We start from the raw sequence: 16,643 nt of genomic DNA on the forward strand, positions 1-16,643 counted from the left end.
TATAGTCACATGCTCGAATAACAGTTCCCAAGGAAGTTAGATAAACAGTATTTATGTGAAAATGTGGAAAAAACCCTCACCTGAATTATACACATGACGCACCACATACGGATCTTGAAAGAATGCTCAAACAGTAGTGCTTTGTCAGAGTAGGAGGGAGGGCCATGTTGCAATAGAGATAACTTAAAGAGGTACTCCCATAAACAGTGCGCCCACGGCTGCCTTGCCTCTGGTGGAGTGGGCTCTTACTCTTGTCACAACAGCCTGCTGGTCTTGGCATGTCCGAAGAGCATGCCATGATCCACTGACAAGGACTGCTTCAACAAAGGGGAAAGAAAGCCTTAGTGGAATTACCAAAAGTGAGGGAGTGAGTAAATTACTCATAAAGACTAAACGTTCACCCAGAGACACCTTCAAGCGAGAAACTGTATTTAGCCAGCAAAAAGGGTAGGGATGGAAGGAAACAAAGTCCTTCGGCCATCTATGGAGTTCCGAAAATCCATAAGAGTATCCATAATCCTCCTTACAGACCCATAGTCACAACTATTGGATCAGTCACTGAGCCCCTGTCTAAATATGTGGACTCCCTTTTGAGGAGACATGTTCCACAGATTCCATCATATGTCAGGGACACCCGAGACTTGATTAACAAGGTAGAGAACTTGCCGTTCAATACCAACAGACACACCATGGTTACCATGGACATAGAAGCCCTTTATTCAAACATCCCACAGAAAGGGGCAATGGAAGCGGTTAGTTGGTTTATGAACATCTATGACATAGATTGTCCCAGAACTTTTGTCTTGGAGTGTCTTAACATTGTACTCACCGAAAACACCTTTGAGTTCAATGGCACACTCTACAAACAAGCGAAAGGCGTCAGCATGGGGGCGTCTTGTGCCCCCACAGTGGCGAACATCTACATGGCCCTATATGAGAAATGCTACATCCATAATGAAATTGCTCCATATAGTGAATCCATATTTCTATGGTCAAGATACATAGATGACGTTTTTTTCATCTGGCAAGATGATACCACTAACGTCACTGACTTCGTATCCTGGCTTAATTTGTGCGACGAAAACATCAATTTCACAGCTAATACCAGCAATTGCCAAGTTGCCAAGTAGAATTCCTTGATATTTTGATCCAAAACAGAGATGACCATCTTGAGGTAGATCTACACATCAAACCCACAGCACGCAATACTCTTCTGCATTTTGACAGTTATCACCCCATACACAAAAGACGAGTATCCCATTTGGTCAATTTCTACGTCTCCGTAGAAACTGTACCAGTCTCCGAGACTTCGATATCCAAGCAGAACTCATGAAAACAAAGTTCATAGCTCGAGGCTACCCCAAACGGTTAGTGCGGGATTCATACAAAAGAGCCAGATTCTTTGACAGGCAACACTTGCTTACCCCACAGCCCAAACCGTCAAATTCCAGGGTGGTCTTTGTTACAAGACACTCGACCATAATTGAAAAGATCCGCCACATCATTAACAGCAATTGGCACATTCTCAATGCTACCAAATCAAGAGAGGATGTAATTCCTAAACCCCTATTCGCATATAGGAAAAACAAGAATCTGAAAGACCTTATAGTCCGTTCCCGTATGACGAATACCACCAAGCCACAAATTCAGACATCCCTCTCAGGTCAGACCAGACCCATAGGCAACTATAAATGCCTATCGTGCACAGCCTGTAAATTTGCACTAGAGACATCTACATTCACATTCAACAAAATCCATCTACAATTGAAAACTTTAACTAATTGCAAAACGACCAATATCATCTATCTACTCTTGTGCCCATGTGAAAAAGAATAAGTGGGTGAGACAGCACGTTCTATGGCCACACGACTTACAGAACAAAGGTCGGCCATTCGCACTCAAAAAATTCAAGCGCCCCTTGTGCGACACTATATGGAAGAAAAACACAGTGAGAACCAAATAAGGTGGCTCATTCTAGAGAAAATCAACATCAACACAGGCAGCGCCAGCACAAACATACGCAAATGTAGAGAGGTTTTCTGGATCTTTTCTCTCAACACATACCAGAATGGAATGAATAATGAAATTCCATGGGACCAGGTACTAAGATATAACTGTGATTAACTATTCGATCAATCTTTTGAGCCCTCTTGACTCCTGAATCTCCTTGAGCTAATTTCCAGGAACGTTCCTTAGGCATCCAATTATCTGTACCACAAGCTTACATAAGTTTTCGCACTATATTTAGTCACTTACATAGTACTCCCATTTGGACCCAGTAGCATTCCTCACCTCTAGTAGTTTAATCTTTGACTCTTTTGTCATTACCTGTTTAAGATCATCCCATTTCATTAGGGACGCTCACCTTGAGTTAGACCGCGATCTTTACATCATTATGGGCTCCCCCTCAGATTATTGGCGCATTTTGATATACATGCATTGCCCATTCCAAGATGGTGGCAGTTTCACCACTTGGAAACCTATCCATATTCGAATTACAGGGCAATTACCCATAATTCAAAGAGCTAATCATTTACCTCCAATTACTGCTACATGTCATAATCCCTGTCTCTTTTGTTTCCAATTGACAACCGTACGGATCTAACTACTAACTCACAGATCCACCACTATAAAATGGCCGCGAAGTTGGCACTTGCCGATACTACCTCCTACCGGATCTTGCGTTTAACCCGGAACCTCATTCATTTCCGGTTTGTTCTTAATTGATTCACACTACTTCCCCATTGCCATATAAATAAAGCCTCATTACCCGGCTACATTGTGGCCACCTCACCTTATCCTTTCTGCGGGCCCTCAGCACTCGGTCGTCCAGTTCGTTACGGAACCCAGTGGATCCTGATAAAGTAAGTAACGATACCGGCATATCGGCACATTAGCATCTCCTTCATTGGCTCGTCCCCCTAGTTAGCGTTTTTTCTCATGACCATATGACTGAAGAATCTCATATTCATTTTTCTTTTATTATTTTAAGGGATTCCATACACATCGGGAGGATGCACTTATTTTTGAAGTACGCCGGAAGAGATTGGTGAGCACTGCATTCTTTAAGAATCTTAATTTCTTTCAACACAGTGAGAACACACAGTCTCATACAATATCCTTCTCTTAAACACAGTAGTTACCTTGCAGTGAGCCGAGCCGAATTTTGCAGCTTTATCAGATCCCCTCTGAGGTAATATTCTGCCGTTTTCAGATTCATGTATTATTTCCTTCTGAATCTGTGACATAAGCAAGCTAACATATTCTATTTTAGTTTGCAGTACTTGCTTTCTGGTCGTTCCAAGAAGTCTCCATTTATACCAATTTGTGGTCATATGTACTATCAAGCCACTTTATTAAGGTACATTTATTTGGTGTCCCTGAGCGCTACCTGTCAAACTTTGCTCACTAAGGAGGGAAACCCCCCCCCCTTTCTTTACTTATTTCCGTGTTCTATTTGTTTAGATTTTCACCTTAACCCATTTTGGACCTACACTTCCAGACTGATTCGTATGCATCCACACACCCCTCTTCTTTGGGGACAACGCGATCTCATTGAGGTAACAGACCGCACTAATGATGTTCCCTCAGTCGCATGTCTGTAGTGCATTTTCTCCTCTTTAAGCTATAGCTCCACCCTCTTGGTTAAATGTGGTCCCTTCTCCCGCATTGACCCATTGAAACTTACCTCTAGTAATAGTGCAATTGCGCACATAACTACTCCTGTACCAACCTATCACATTTCTGTTCCCCTCTATGTTTCACAGGTTCAGAAACCTCTCTAAGATTTTGGGCTATAAGGTATCACTGTTACATATCTCTACTCTTTCGTGTGGTTTTTAGAATTGTATAGATTAGATGGACTAGAAGTACTTTTTAACTAGATAAATTGACAGACATTACTAGCACATGACATTTAACCTGAATTGTTTTAGGTTAGACATCTGCTAGCACAAACAGTACCTACTTGTGGACATTATTATTTATTGTGATTTGTATATATTTTGTTTAGGATTACGAAACCACAGTTACATGGCATCCTGATGAAGGCTTCTAGCCGAAACGCGCGTAGGATCTAACACCGACCAAGCCATGACTATTTACAATTGAAACCTGTGATTTTGTATCAATTTATTACATATGGATCTAACACCGACCAAGCCAAGCCATGACTATTTACAATTAAAACCTGTGATTTTGTATCAATTTATTACAGATACATATGGATCTAACACCGACCAAGCCATGACTATTTACAATTGAAACCTGTGATTTTGTATCAATTTATTACAGATACATATCTGAGCTCATTCATCATGCCTGATTTCGAATATATTTTCTGGACATAAATGAATTGTATACAACAGTGTATGAGACACATGTTTTATTTATAATTTTTGTCTCCCTTGATTCCAAAAAATATACGAACATGATATGCAATCCTCTTTGTAATCACCATATAAAGAAATATAAATAAAGTATACCTTGTTACTTTGTATTTACTAGCACTTATCCAATTATTTTGTCCACTTTGTAGGTCTCTGTGTTTTGAACATTGCTCCTAAATTTGTTTCGCAATTATAGGAAACAGAGTCCTACCATAGAAAGTGGTGTAAGGGCTTTTTGTGGAAAGGGCTGCAGGTCCCAATCTGTTGCAACTGAAGAGAAAGAGGATTCCACCATAAGGGAATAGGGTACAGAAACGTGCAGCCTTCAGACCAAGACCAACTGATTCACGGAACTGAGAGTAGGAGTGAAGACCTAAATTACACTGACGAGCTCGGACCACTCCTGTGGATGAATCTGTATATGTAGTAAAACACTTTAAAATGAATTTGCGGGGCTATGGAGGCAAATATATATTTTTTTAAACTTTAGAAACCCTATCAAATGTTCTGTACCACACATGCCATATTCTTAACTCCCTGAAGTCTTTGAATGAAGCAGGCTGCTAGACCAAGAGAGCAGTCATTAGCACAGGTAATACTGAACATAATTCTAGAATTCATAAGTCTTTAACACAGTATGGAATAAATGGAAAAATATTGCCAATAAGCCTCATCTGATGACAAGATGTGTCTTTTTTTTTATTTTTATGTGCATCAAGCAAGTCAGACCTCAATAAGAGCTATCCCAGCCCTTAGAGCTATCACAGAACTTAAAAAGACATGTCCATCCAGAAGAAAAATGGGCTGAGAGAACCTAAGATGCTGCCGGTAGAATACTGTATAATAATTATTCACGACCTGCTCCCTGCACTCTCGTGCCCTCCACCAGGGGGCTGAATTGTGGGACTCTGCAGTGCACTAATAAGCTTCCAGCCCTGCACGCATATCCTGACTTCCAGACACGTTGATGCTATTTGGCACTTGCCATCCATTCCCACTCCATGCCGGATTTTTGCGGAAGCCAGTCTGCTTATGCTTGAAACTCCATTACCTATAATTCCCTGCTCACTGCTCCCTCTCCACGCCTGCATGCCAAGGATGTGTGGAGGAATTCAGCACACCTGTGGGTGGCAGCTGCTAGCCTGCTCACACCTGATGCATGTGAATACTGTGAGCTCTTTTAAGACTCAGCTCCCTTCAGTCCAGGGTTGGTCAGTGTAGCTGTGTCCCTGTGAGACCAACCTGTGTTTCTTGAGCTTTTGCTATTATTATTTCCAGAGTTTCTGAGCTATAGTTATTCCTTTCTCCTGAACTAGCACTGCCTTCAGTGCTGTCTTGATTCCTGAGCCGTAGCTATTCCTTATTTACTTGATTCCTGAAAAAGTACTATTTAGTGCACCCTTGAAGCCCCTCTCCTGTATTTCTCTTTCCCAGTCCCTGCTTTTCTTCCTGTTACATTTGTTCCAGTTCCTAACTTGCTGTCTTCCTATTCCTACGGTTCTGCTTCTAGTTACCTTGTATGTTGATTCCCTGCTTTCTGCCAAGTGTCTCCGTTCTTTCCTGTACCTCGAGTCCTTGATTTCTGTTTGGTAGCTAAATCCTTGTTCCTTGAACTAGCACTGCCTTCAGTGCTATCTTGTTTCCTGAACCAGTACTCTCCTTCTGTATTTACCTTTTCCTAGTTTCTGCCTTTTTCGTTTTACCTTTTGTTCCAGTTTCTACTTTGCTGTCTTCTTAGCTTCCAGTATGCTTGTGGGTTTTGTTTCTTAACGTTTGCCAAGCGTGCACTTTGTTTTCCCTTCTTTCCTGTTAAGCACTCCTACTTACTAGCTCCTTGTCTCTTCTGGCCTTGTATTTAGTTCCACACCTTTGTCACCACCTTCTGTGTTCCTGTTTGATCGCCAGGATCCGTGGGCAGAGCTGACAACCTAGATGGTGTTTCTTGTCTACTGTAAATATTGTCTTTGAGTTAGATTTATAACATCAACATATCAACATAGGAATCAGCTGCACAAATTTTGCATTTGCACGTATATCCTATATTTGGGTATTTGCAGTCAGTATCTGTAACAGCAATTGTGGGTGAGGAACTTACTGAGCTTCAATCTTACCTTGTGGAGCTCCCGAGAGCTTTAACCCACATTCTCTTTATTGTTCATTCTGTTATATATATATATACATTACCTACTGGCGGTCGCCAGTAGGTAGTTATAGTTAGGACCACGTTTCCATAGGAAATCCGCAACATTCTATTTTGAATAACTTTGGCGCCGGTCGACGAATCCTCGCACATTTTTCAAAATAGGTGGGGCGCTACGCTCCGCTCCTACCCTGAAAGTCTCGGGGGGATTCGTCAAGCGGGGGCTGAGATAAAAGGGGGGTCCCAAAACGCGTTTTTCCCATGCATTTTTCCATAGGACCTTTAGACAGGGCTACAGCCCGAACGGCTGAACAGAATTACTAGAAATTTAGCAGAGAGGTAGTCCTCAGGTCAAGGAAGTGCCTTTTGTAGGTTTGGTGTAAATCTGTTCAGTAGATTCTGAGAAAATAGCCTTTAAATCAATATATATATCTGAGCCAGCTTACGGTGCGCTTACGGTACGCTTACCGTACGCGTACGGTGGCGTGCGCGAGCGCGATTCTGATTGGCTCTTAGATCTTAGTAAACATTCGAATCGGCCGAAACCAGGAAGCGGCGGCCGCCATTTTCTCTCTCGCACTGAGAGTGATGTTTAAAATATAAAGCACAAAAACATGTAAAGGGGCTGTTTAGACAGCTCCCACACACATAGCAATGTTGAGGGAGTCCCCAAAGATCCCCCAAGGCCAAAAACGGAATTTTTATTTTTTCGCAAATTTCGCCGATTACGCTTACCGTATCCACACTCTCCCCACCCCGTGTGCAATTGGTGCCCGAAGGGCACCAACTGTGCATTGTTTATTACAGATGAGTTAAACTAAAATATTAAAAAAAATAATAATTAAAAAAAAAATTATCCACACTCTCTCCACCCCGTGTGCAAATGGTGCCCGAAGGGCACCATTTGTGCATGGCTTATAACATCAACGGAAAATTAAAATATTACCTTTCAAAACGAAGTGCATCATATGTCCTCCATGTGCGCACGGTGCGCGAAGCGCATCGTGCGTACATGGCCCATCTAGCGTAACGTGGGCACGCGGTGCGCGTAGCGCACCGCGTGCCCTCCGTGCGTGCACGGCACTAACTGCGTAAAGTGGGCGCGCGGTGCGCGAAGCGCACCGTGCGCGCACGGAACGAACTGCGTTAAGTGGGCGCGCACGCCACGAATGGCGTAAAGTAACTTAGGATTTAAAAAACCGTACAAATTCACTGAAAAAACCATAGGTTTCACACACGTTATAGTTAGGAATTAGCATTTAAAAAACCTTGCAAATTCACTGAAAAAACCATAGGTTTCACACATGTTATAGTTAGCGGAAATTTTACTGATAAAAAACCAATGAAATTCCCCCGTTATAGTTAGTGCAGGCAACTATAACTCACGCGACCGCAATCTTCTGCTGATGACATATGTGTCTTTATGAAAAAAAAATATTTGTAATATATGTATAGCTAAAAATGTATGGAAGAAGACATGGGCAAATAAGTGTCTAAATACAGTATTAGCATCAGCAGAGGATTGCGGTCGCGTGAGTTATAGTTGCCTGCACTAACTATAACGGGGGAATTTCATTGGTTTTTTATCAGTAAAAGTTCCGCTAACTATAACATGTGTGAAACCTATGGTTTTTTCAGTGAATATATATATATATATATATATATACATATATACATATACATATATATATACATATACATATATACATACATATATATATACATATACATATATATATATATATATATATATAACTTGCACGTCTGTCCTGGGTGTTCGTTATTCTGAATGCTAAACCGCCTTGGGTGCCTGTCCTTTCGGAGTCTTTACCATCTTGTTCCCTTATGCAGGCTTCCCCTTTGGATCCCTTATCTCCTCTAACTCCCTGTGTGATCCTGGGTAGCGCTGTAAGCCTCCTTTTTAGGTCGAGCCTGTAGCAGCACGCATGCGCTGCTCTGGCGAGACTTTTAATAAGGGGCTTTCAAAAGCTCACCACACACATGCTTGTGCATGTGTGGCCTATTGCTTGCGGTTACCCGCACGGGCAAGATATGTTTTGAATTATCGTGCCCAGACATGGTCGCGATAATTCAAAACATATGGCCTGGTGCTCGCTCTCTCGCGCGCGCGCCACTCGTTGTTGGTGTAGCCACATAAGAGTGCACAGCTATGGATTGGTACTGTTATTGATTTATTTGTAGTTTGGACATCTTTGTTATTGATGTGCAGTTTCTACTAGGGTCTGTGCACCTCCTGAATCTTTCTTGCCCCAAGTTCACCTGGTGCTGGCTGGTGGTCGTGGAAACGATAAGGGGGTGTTCCCTCTGATTGTCCGTTTTGTTACCTGTTCTGGAGCCCAACAAGTAAGTTAACCTGATGACTCTGTGTCATCAGGGACACAAGCTCGCAGTCCTCCGCTTTCTTCAGCAGCTCGTGAATTTTAGGAATTGCATTCCTGGTTCACAACAATTGAACCAGTTGGTCTCATACACCTGCAAACAATGATAAGGAAAATGTACCTCCGTGTTGGACCATTGTGTCCCTGGGAAATAGGGTAATATGATGGCATCTCTTTGGAGGAGGCAGGATTGAGGGGGGCGGGGCGGTGCAAGGGGGGGTGGGGGGCAGTGCGAGGGCGAGTCTTCCTCCCGATGATCGACCCCAGAAGGCAGCATGGCAGGCAGCGGCTAGAAGACCTTGCTTCGTGCCCATGCTCCCTCCTTCGGTCCTGTGCCTGGGCTATCACCACAAGGACCAGGGCTATGAAATGCTCCTCTTTGTCCAAACTCCTTCGCTATGAATTGTGGGATTGTCTTTTTAGTCAATGTTTCGAAAGTGTTCATTTCATTTATAAACCCGATTCATGAGCTTTTACTTGTAGCTCTGTGGGAACGTGTTGTAAGAAGTACAAATCATCCATGCTTGTTGTGCTTGGTTATGAGATAGCAGTGGGCTGAGTATTAGTGGCCACATCAGGTGTGAGAGGGCTCTACACAATGGTGGGGGGAGCTCTTCCTGGTGTGTGAGTGTCCTGATTAAAGTATAAATGCTAATTGCGGTGGAAGGGAGATCGTGCACCTAGAAATGCATCAGCTAGTGAAATACCACGTCCGTGTCCCAATTCCCGACCTTACCCGAAAGGTTACTCTGTTTCTGATGGCCCTTACTTACGATTAGGGAATGATTCTATGTAGTAATTGGCTTAGAAAATTGAATAGGTGGTTGTCATTCCGCTCTCTACTTATTAGGAAAAAGGTGCAAGTAAATTAACATTTTCAAAACTGTTGCCCTTCCGTGGTCCATTTTTAATTCAGATCTCTTCAATAGTTCCAACCCGGTCTTTATTTTTTTTTTATAAAAAGATTCTGAAAGTCGTAATTCCTAATATATGGATACATTTGTCTATTTGAATGAATATCAAAGTAAAATAAAAAGGCGAATCTTAATAGAAACAGCTTTCAGCATGTAGCATCTGGCTGTGCTACTGAATGACAGCCATATTTGCAAGAGATCCCGGTGCAGCTGTCGAGTGTGTGCATTAAAGGTTTGTTTGCTGCATGTGCACAAGAAATCATGTTTTATGTCAGTGTATTATATTCTCTTTTATGTTCTGTTAGTCCCCTGTAGCAGAACGTTATCGTGCCACAGTGGCGTGCTAGCAGTCACAAAGATGCTCTGCTAAAACTGCTGGTGCAGGGGTCTGTGCGATTGGGACTCTTGTGTGTATGAACACAAGTAAAAGTAAATCGACATTTTTGCAGTTCATACACGATGTCTGACACGATGGGACAACGTGTTAGTTCTACAAAGATTGAGATCTGATTAACAGTTGGGGCCCTCAGGAAGGGGAAACACCCATTACAACGACTCTGTTTTCACGCGCTGCCATCACAACGCGACTTTCACATCGCAAGAGGCTTGACATTGCATGCTTTTACAACGCATGCTAGTAGTGCGCATAGACATTTACATCGCTAGCATTTACATCGGACAACGCATAAAAATTAGAAATGTGACAATGCTGCTCAAATATAAAACAAGAATGACAAACAAATAAACGAGTTTCCCTTGATGTACCAAGCACATTGCAAAGGGCGCCGAATTTAACATAATTAGGTTTGTTCATTGCAGAGATTGCTTTTTACAGTTCCACCATGAAAAGAAATGTTTTGTCAGAAAGAAGCCTGCATTTTACAGATGGCATGGGGTGAAATCTACGAGAATTGCAGACCTTTACTAAAAGACAAGTCACACACAATGAGAATTGTTGGAGGACTGTACGAGATGTGCTGGCGAATGTCTCTGGCGCTGGGCAACACTTCGTTCTTGCGGATTTACATTTTAGTGAGATAAAGAACTTTTTATTGGGGCAACGTGTCAAGAATCTTAAAAACTATGCGCAGTAGCCAATAAGCCAAAGTGGGCCTCTTTAACCAAAAAAATAGCTATCAGGAAGACTTATTGAGATGCAAGCACACAATTTGGAGTTCGGCACACCTGTAACCTCATCAACTGAAAATAATTCTTCCGGACCTACAGTAAATGTGTGGCTTTCGCATCGCATCAATGCAGATACCAGACGAAGGCATCTATAATTCACAGCTGACAAGTGTGCGGCGCTGCAAATGTAATTATCAAAACCATCAAATATTGACTCCTTTAGTAATTATACAGTTACTGTGAACCAGTCTTTTTTAGTGGTGAACTGTATAATAATGGCATTCATTATGAATACAAGTTATATTCCAGGGACATCGCTTCTCATATGATAGCAGCGATTATTATTGTCCGCTGAATATTTATCAAAACAACAGTTTGTAGCTGCGCCAGTGGCAGGTGAGTGTGACGTTATAGTAACTCGAGTGCAGACACACAGAAGATAATAAAAACACACCTTATAACCTTTAAATAACCATTACACATTTTCGGCAATGCCAAATGTGGAGGCGCTCGTAATGGTAACAATAATGCTTTCTCAGCTTTATTATAGTTTGATGATGATGTGCTGCGATGACAGTTTGATGACAGATGCGGTGACAACGAGTGCTGCGATGACATGACAGATGTGGTGCAAGATGACATGCGTGCACAAGTTTACGGGTGTGAACATTAGTTTGTAAGTAATGCGCTGAACTGTTTCTTAAATGCAATGAAATGCGTAACAGTTGGTTTCGGTAAAGCAAACCAGCATTTGGAATGTATGAAATTAAATTACAGTAATAATGATGGACCTTGCTTTCATTACTCATTCATTTGGCCACGGAGCCGCGGAAGATGCCATGGACAGCTCCGTTAAGGTACCACATTTTGGATTTAGAATTTTGAAATATTTACATAATTATATGACATTCATACTGATTGACAGCTGCGTGATTTGCGTCATTCATTAGGTCGTCGTGAGTCACGGAAGATGGCATGGACAGAGAGCAGGTGGAAGGCAGAGCTCCCTAAAAGGTAGGTGACTTTAACTTTTATATATACTTTTTTAATTATGGCATGGACAGCTCCGTTAAGGTACCACGGTAACAGTTTTGTTTTTACAGTTAGCGCCGACGCGCACGTTCATGCGGAAATGTCGTCATTCATGGGGTGGTCGCGAGACACAGAACATGCAAGGGACGGCTCCAGTAAGCTAACACACTTTTATATTACTTGTAAACACACTCTATTTCAAATGTTTAGTTGCTGTTTAAAAAATGCGTTGTAATGCTACGCGATGTTTTTGTATGCTTCGTCATGCCTTGTTGCATAAGGGAACGTACATTGACGTTGCAACGGCACGCGATGTGAAAACTTGCGAAGTAACAGTCTTTGCGATGGAAATTCTGCGTGGTTACAGTATGCGATGTAACGGTTGGCGATGTAGCATCATACATCCTCAGGAAGTCATGTTGAGTTCGGACTGAAGCGTTCTGGCTGTATATTAAATCAATGTAATAAGGATGCAATTATGGTTTTCTTGTACCAATTAGTTGTCTTTGTGTCTTTGATGATATGAATGCATTGGCTTATACATTTGGGCCTGCTTTTGAATCCAGGACTGGAAAGGCTTTTTGTAGCTTGTATTAAACAAGCACTGGCATAGCTAATAGGTCTCGGCTTTGGGACCTTATAAGTGTTTAGCCATGCAACACTTGATGTTGTTGCACCAAGGATATTGTGCTGGATAACTAAACACTTATAAGGTCCCAAAGGCGAGACCTTTGGCTATGCCAATGCTTGTTCTGCTTACTTTGTCTACCCAGCCACCAGTCTTTGCCCAAGTCCCCGACTGTGTCCCAGACAGATTCCCAGACAGTCCTGACAGGATTTCAGCTTGAGCAGCTAGGTTTTCAGTTGCTTTTTAAAACTAAAAAAATCAGTTTGCTATCCCAGGCTGCGTGGCATGTTGTTCCAGGCCTTTAGAATAAGAAGAATATACAGCCATACAGTCTAAATTTTTTTATTTTATTTAGGAATAGCCAACTGCCAATTTAGTTCCTAAATTCTTTTACATTTAGGAACATCCAATATAGAAATAGCGTACAAGATACTGGTCTCTTTTGCGGTCTGTACCCAGACAGAGTTGTAGAATTCAAAGTTTGTTTTTGGGCTTAGAGGAAGCAGACTCCAGAAAGTGTTTGCAATAGTCAGAAAGCATTGAATGTAGATTCTTGACCAAGGCTAAAGGTACCTGCAACATATTCTTATGTGATGATTGCGCAGTCTGTTCATATGTGTGCAATCTATATCACCATCATATTCTCATGATGCTCTTTAAAAACCTGCTAAGTATCTCTTCGGTGCTCTACTTCTGGGTCTTGACATTTCACCGTTAGTTGTGTGGGACTGTGTGCAGGACTGAAAGGTCCTTCCTCATCTGTACCTTCAGTATCCAAAAGAGGTTGTGGTGATTAAGGTGAACCCTTACTTGGTGAGGCATGCTCTGGAAATACCCCTTTCAGAGATTATGGCTGTTCTTTTGCTCTTAAGGGCTGTTAAGATATCTGTTCTCGTTGATGGAGCGCTCGTTGTCACTAGTGCTGTACTAGATGAGAAGGTATCTGATGGCAATATACCTGCGGCTGTAGCAGATTGTGTTCTCAGTGCTGGGGCGCTCACTGATGCTGATACTCATTGACAATGCTGCCGTAGATACGGTCACTGTTGATGGAGCTACTGAAGTTGGTGTCCTCTTCGACTGTGTCATTGTCAACGATGGCTTCTTAGACAGTGTAGTTGCTGTTGTGTTTGTCAAAAACACGCTGATGATGTCTTTGACAGCAAAGATGACAATTGCTTCTTTGAAGGCTCCATGAGAATCTTCTTCTTAGGAGTGTCAGGCTCAGAGAAGGACTTATGATGTTTTCAGAGGACATTTTTCCAGTCAGAAAAACAACACCCAAGCATGGGCTGTCCTCTCTTGAAGACGTTTTCAGTGTCTTTCCTAGGTGGTTCTTCATAGTTGAAGGTTACTCCTCAGGTTTTGCTCTTGATAGGCACTCAGATGTGAATGTGCCCTGTTCTACTTTTGTCCTCATAATTAGAAGGATCCTTCTCCTTTTTTCCTCAGAAGCATGAACATCTGATGTTGTCTGGAGTCATGACAGAAGTCGTGCTTCTCTATCCTTAATGGTTTTTGTAGAACATATTCTACAGATCTTGCAATCCCTTGCCTTATGACCAGGATGAAGGCAATATATGCCCTCCGTGTGGGGATCTTCAGAGTGAAGTCTTTTTTTCTCAAGGCCCAAATGGCCTCAAAAAGACTTTTTTTTTTAAAGACTCACGCAGGGTCTGATCTATTTCTTAGAAATGTATAGCGAAAATGTGAGAAAAGGTCAAACTTATCTGACTGACGAGCAGAGTTATGGTGGCCTGGGTGAGGATTGGTGAAGACTCTGCTTTACTCACCCTAGCTGGGTTTTAAATCTTTTATAACAATATTGATAGGTTACTGTGGTGACTATGTTAACACTTTTCTGGGCATGTTTAACATTGTACTGCTCACTATGTCTATCGTGGGAGTCCCAGCTCAGCGATGGGGATAATATAGGCATGTCAATCTACGAAAGATCCAATATTGGAGAATAGTCCCCCAGTATGGGTATGCTCCCCAGACCAACATGCTGCAGAGTACTTCCTCGCAGTTGGGATGATCCTGGTGAAATATTTTCTTTCAAAAACGATTGTCACTTTCATTGCGATAATGCAAAAGGACAGCATTAAATTTATTAGGATCCCCATCGCTTCAAGAAGAGGATGGTATCCTCCAGATTCAAGAGGGTCCAATAAAACTTAACACTGGATTTGATTTTCTGGCATTAATTTTCTGCACCCATGTCAATCTATGGAGGGTAACCACGCACTAGAAATAAATCGGTAATAAAAGTTTCTGCAGCCTGAAATTGGTTAAAGGTTTGCAGACTGGGTATTGCAATACCACCAGTAGTTGAGCTCAAAAGCTATGAGAAATTGTCCTTGCAAGCCTGTGGCAGGTCTCATTTTATTGAAATTCTGATTTGTATTAGGAGTGCACACATAGCTTTGTATGTTACTTTCCCATCCCATGACACTGAGCTCCATTTGCCTTTTTTCCCACTGGCGCTAAACTGTGTTTTGTTGTGATCACGTCCAACTTTATGACTTCAGTGTGCTACAGATAGCTTAATGTTGTTCTCTACAACCACCCAGTGAAGTAAGTTTGTTCTCTACAACCACCCAGTGAAGTAAGTTTATTCTCTACAACCAACCAGTGAGGACGTGTAATTTACACACAAGGTTTTAACCAAAATCAAAATGAAAAAATACTGCCAGAGGTACAAGCATTTTTTGCAGCACAAATATTATTGTTTGACACACAGTGCATGGCCCACCCCAGCACCCCTCTTTTAATGAATATTTGGACCTAGATTGAAGAATTGTTATGGTACACACTGCACATAGTCCTGTTTAAACATGACGCAACCCAATACAGTAAACAAAAAAGCCATACTTGCATAAGAGCAGGCTTAACTTGTCCAATACCTTCGGTTACATTTGACATTGGACACATCATCATTACCGTGGTCTATGCACATCTACGTTTTTATCAGGCTATCATTCATCCATCACACATCATCTGAGGCATTCCAAAACCCAGCATTTTGATCATATGATCTCAATTAGTTTGCAGAATGTGAGAAAACTGTAATGACTACCGCCTGCCCAGGATATAGCAAAATGTGCGCATTTATTGTCATATTTTCAGAAACTAATTAATTTTTCCCACCCCTTCATCTTCAAACCTACCTTTCAAGTCTTCCACATTATTCCAACCTGTCCATTCTGTTTTTCTCACCTGTTCTGCTACTCTATTCCCTTTTAGGCACCCGTATCTTTGGTAGCGTCGAATTGGTCTAGTGTTTTTTCAGTTCCTTTGTAAGGAGGGTTCATACTCATCCATATTGTTTTACTTGTAAAGCGCACTGAGATCCAGAATGGGGCGAGTTGAGCTATATAAAAAAAAATACCTTTTCAGGCTTTCTGTTCTTTTAGAAAGAGGTCTTTTCAATGGACAGAAAAGATAGTTACTTGAAATCCTAGGTTCTGTCCCATGACTTCTCCTGACCATGCGGGCACCTGTGGGCTCTGCAGTGCGGTCTGAAGTCTTATCAGGCACAGCATCAGGGAACCTTTCGGATTAAATCCTGTATACGGAGGAGATATGCAGTGGTGGCTGCCGGACCACGATTGAGCCAGTGATAGACCCCTCACCTTACCCCACGCAGAGCTGACAGTGGTCGCGGATGGACAGGCCATCTGGGAGAGGTGGAGTTGCTGGCGATCCACTTGGCATTAAATGCCTTCCTAACATCCATTAAGAGGCGGCTAGTACAGGTATGACAGACAACACCATTGCCATGTGGTACTGCAGCAGTAAGGGCGTAGTGGGGTCTTGGGTCATTTACTAGGAGGTTCTGCGTCTCTGGAAGTGGCTGACTTGCCAGAGCATTCATCCGGTTGTAAGCCACCTGGCTCAGTTGTCGATGCCTAGGGGATCACGAACGTCAGTTACACATGGAGGTGCTGCAGGCTGTTTTTCAGCAATGAGGAGAACACTGGCTCGTTTTTTTAGCCACCACTGAAAACACAA

At 42.2% G+C, this 16,643-nt stretch overlaps 1 protein-coding gene and 1 long non-coding RNA gene across 3 annotated transcripts in view; one reads left to right on the forward strand and one right to left on the reverse strand.

Moving 5' to 3' along the window:
* KIF1C (kinesin family member 1C) overlaps positions 1–16,643 on the reverse strand; it is a 949,797-nt gene that overhangs the window by 571,631 nt on the left and 361,523 nt on the right. The gene's annotated exons all lie outside the window — the stretch shown is intronic.
* On the forward strand, positions 2,892–3,561 carry LOC146783010 (uncharacterized). The gene is made up of 4 exons (XR_014972303.1): positions 2,892–3,049; positions 3,137–3,193; positions 3,275–3,361; positions 3,466–3,561. It is a non-coding gene; the product is annotated as an uncharacterized LOC146783010 (long non-coding RNA).

This window comes from Triturus cristatus, chromosome 12, assembly GCF_964204655.1.
Source record: "Triturus cristatus chromosome 12, aTriCri1.1, whole genome shotgun sequence".
NCBI classification, from domain to species: domain Eukaryota; kingdom Metazoa; phylum Chordata; class Amphibia; order Caudata; family Salamandridae; genus Triturus; species Triturus cristatus.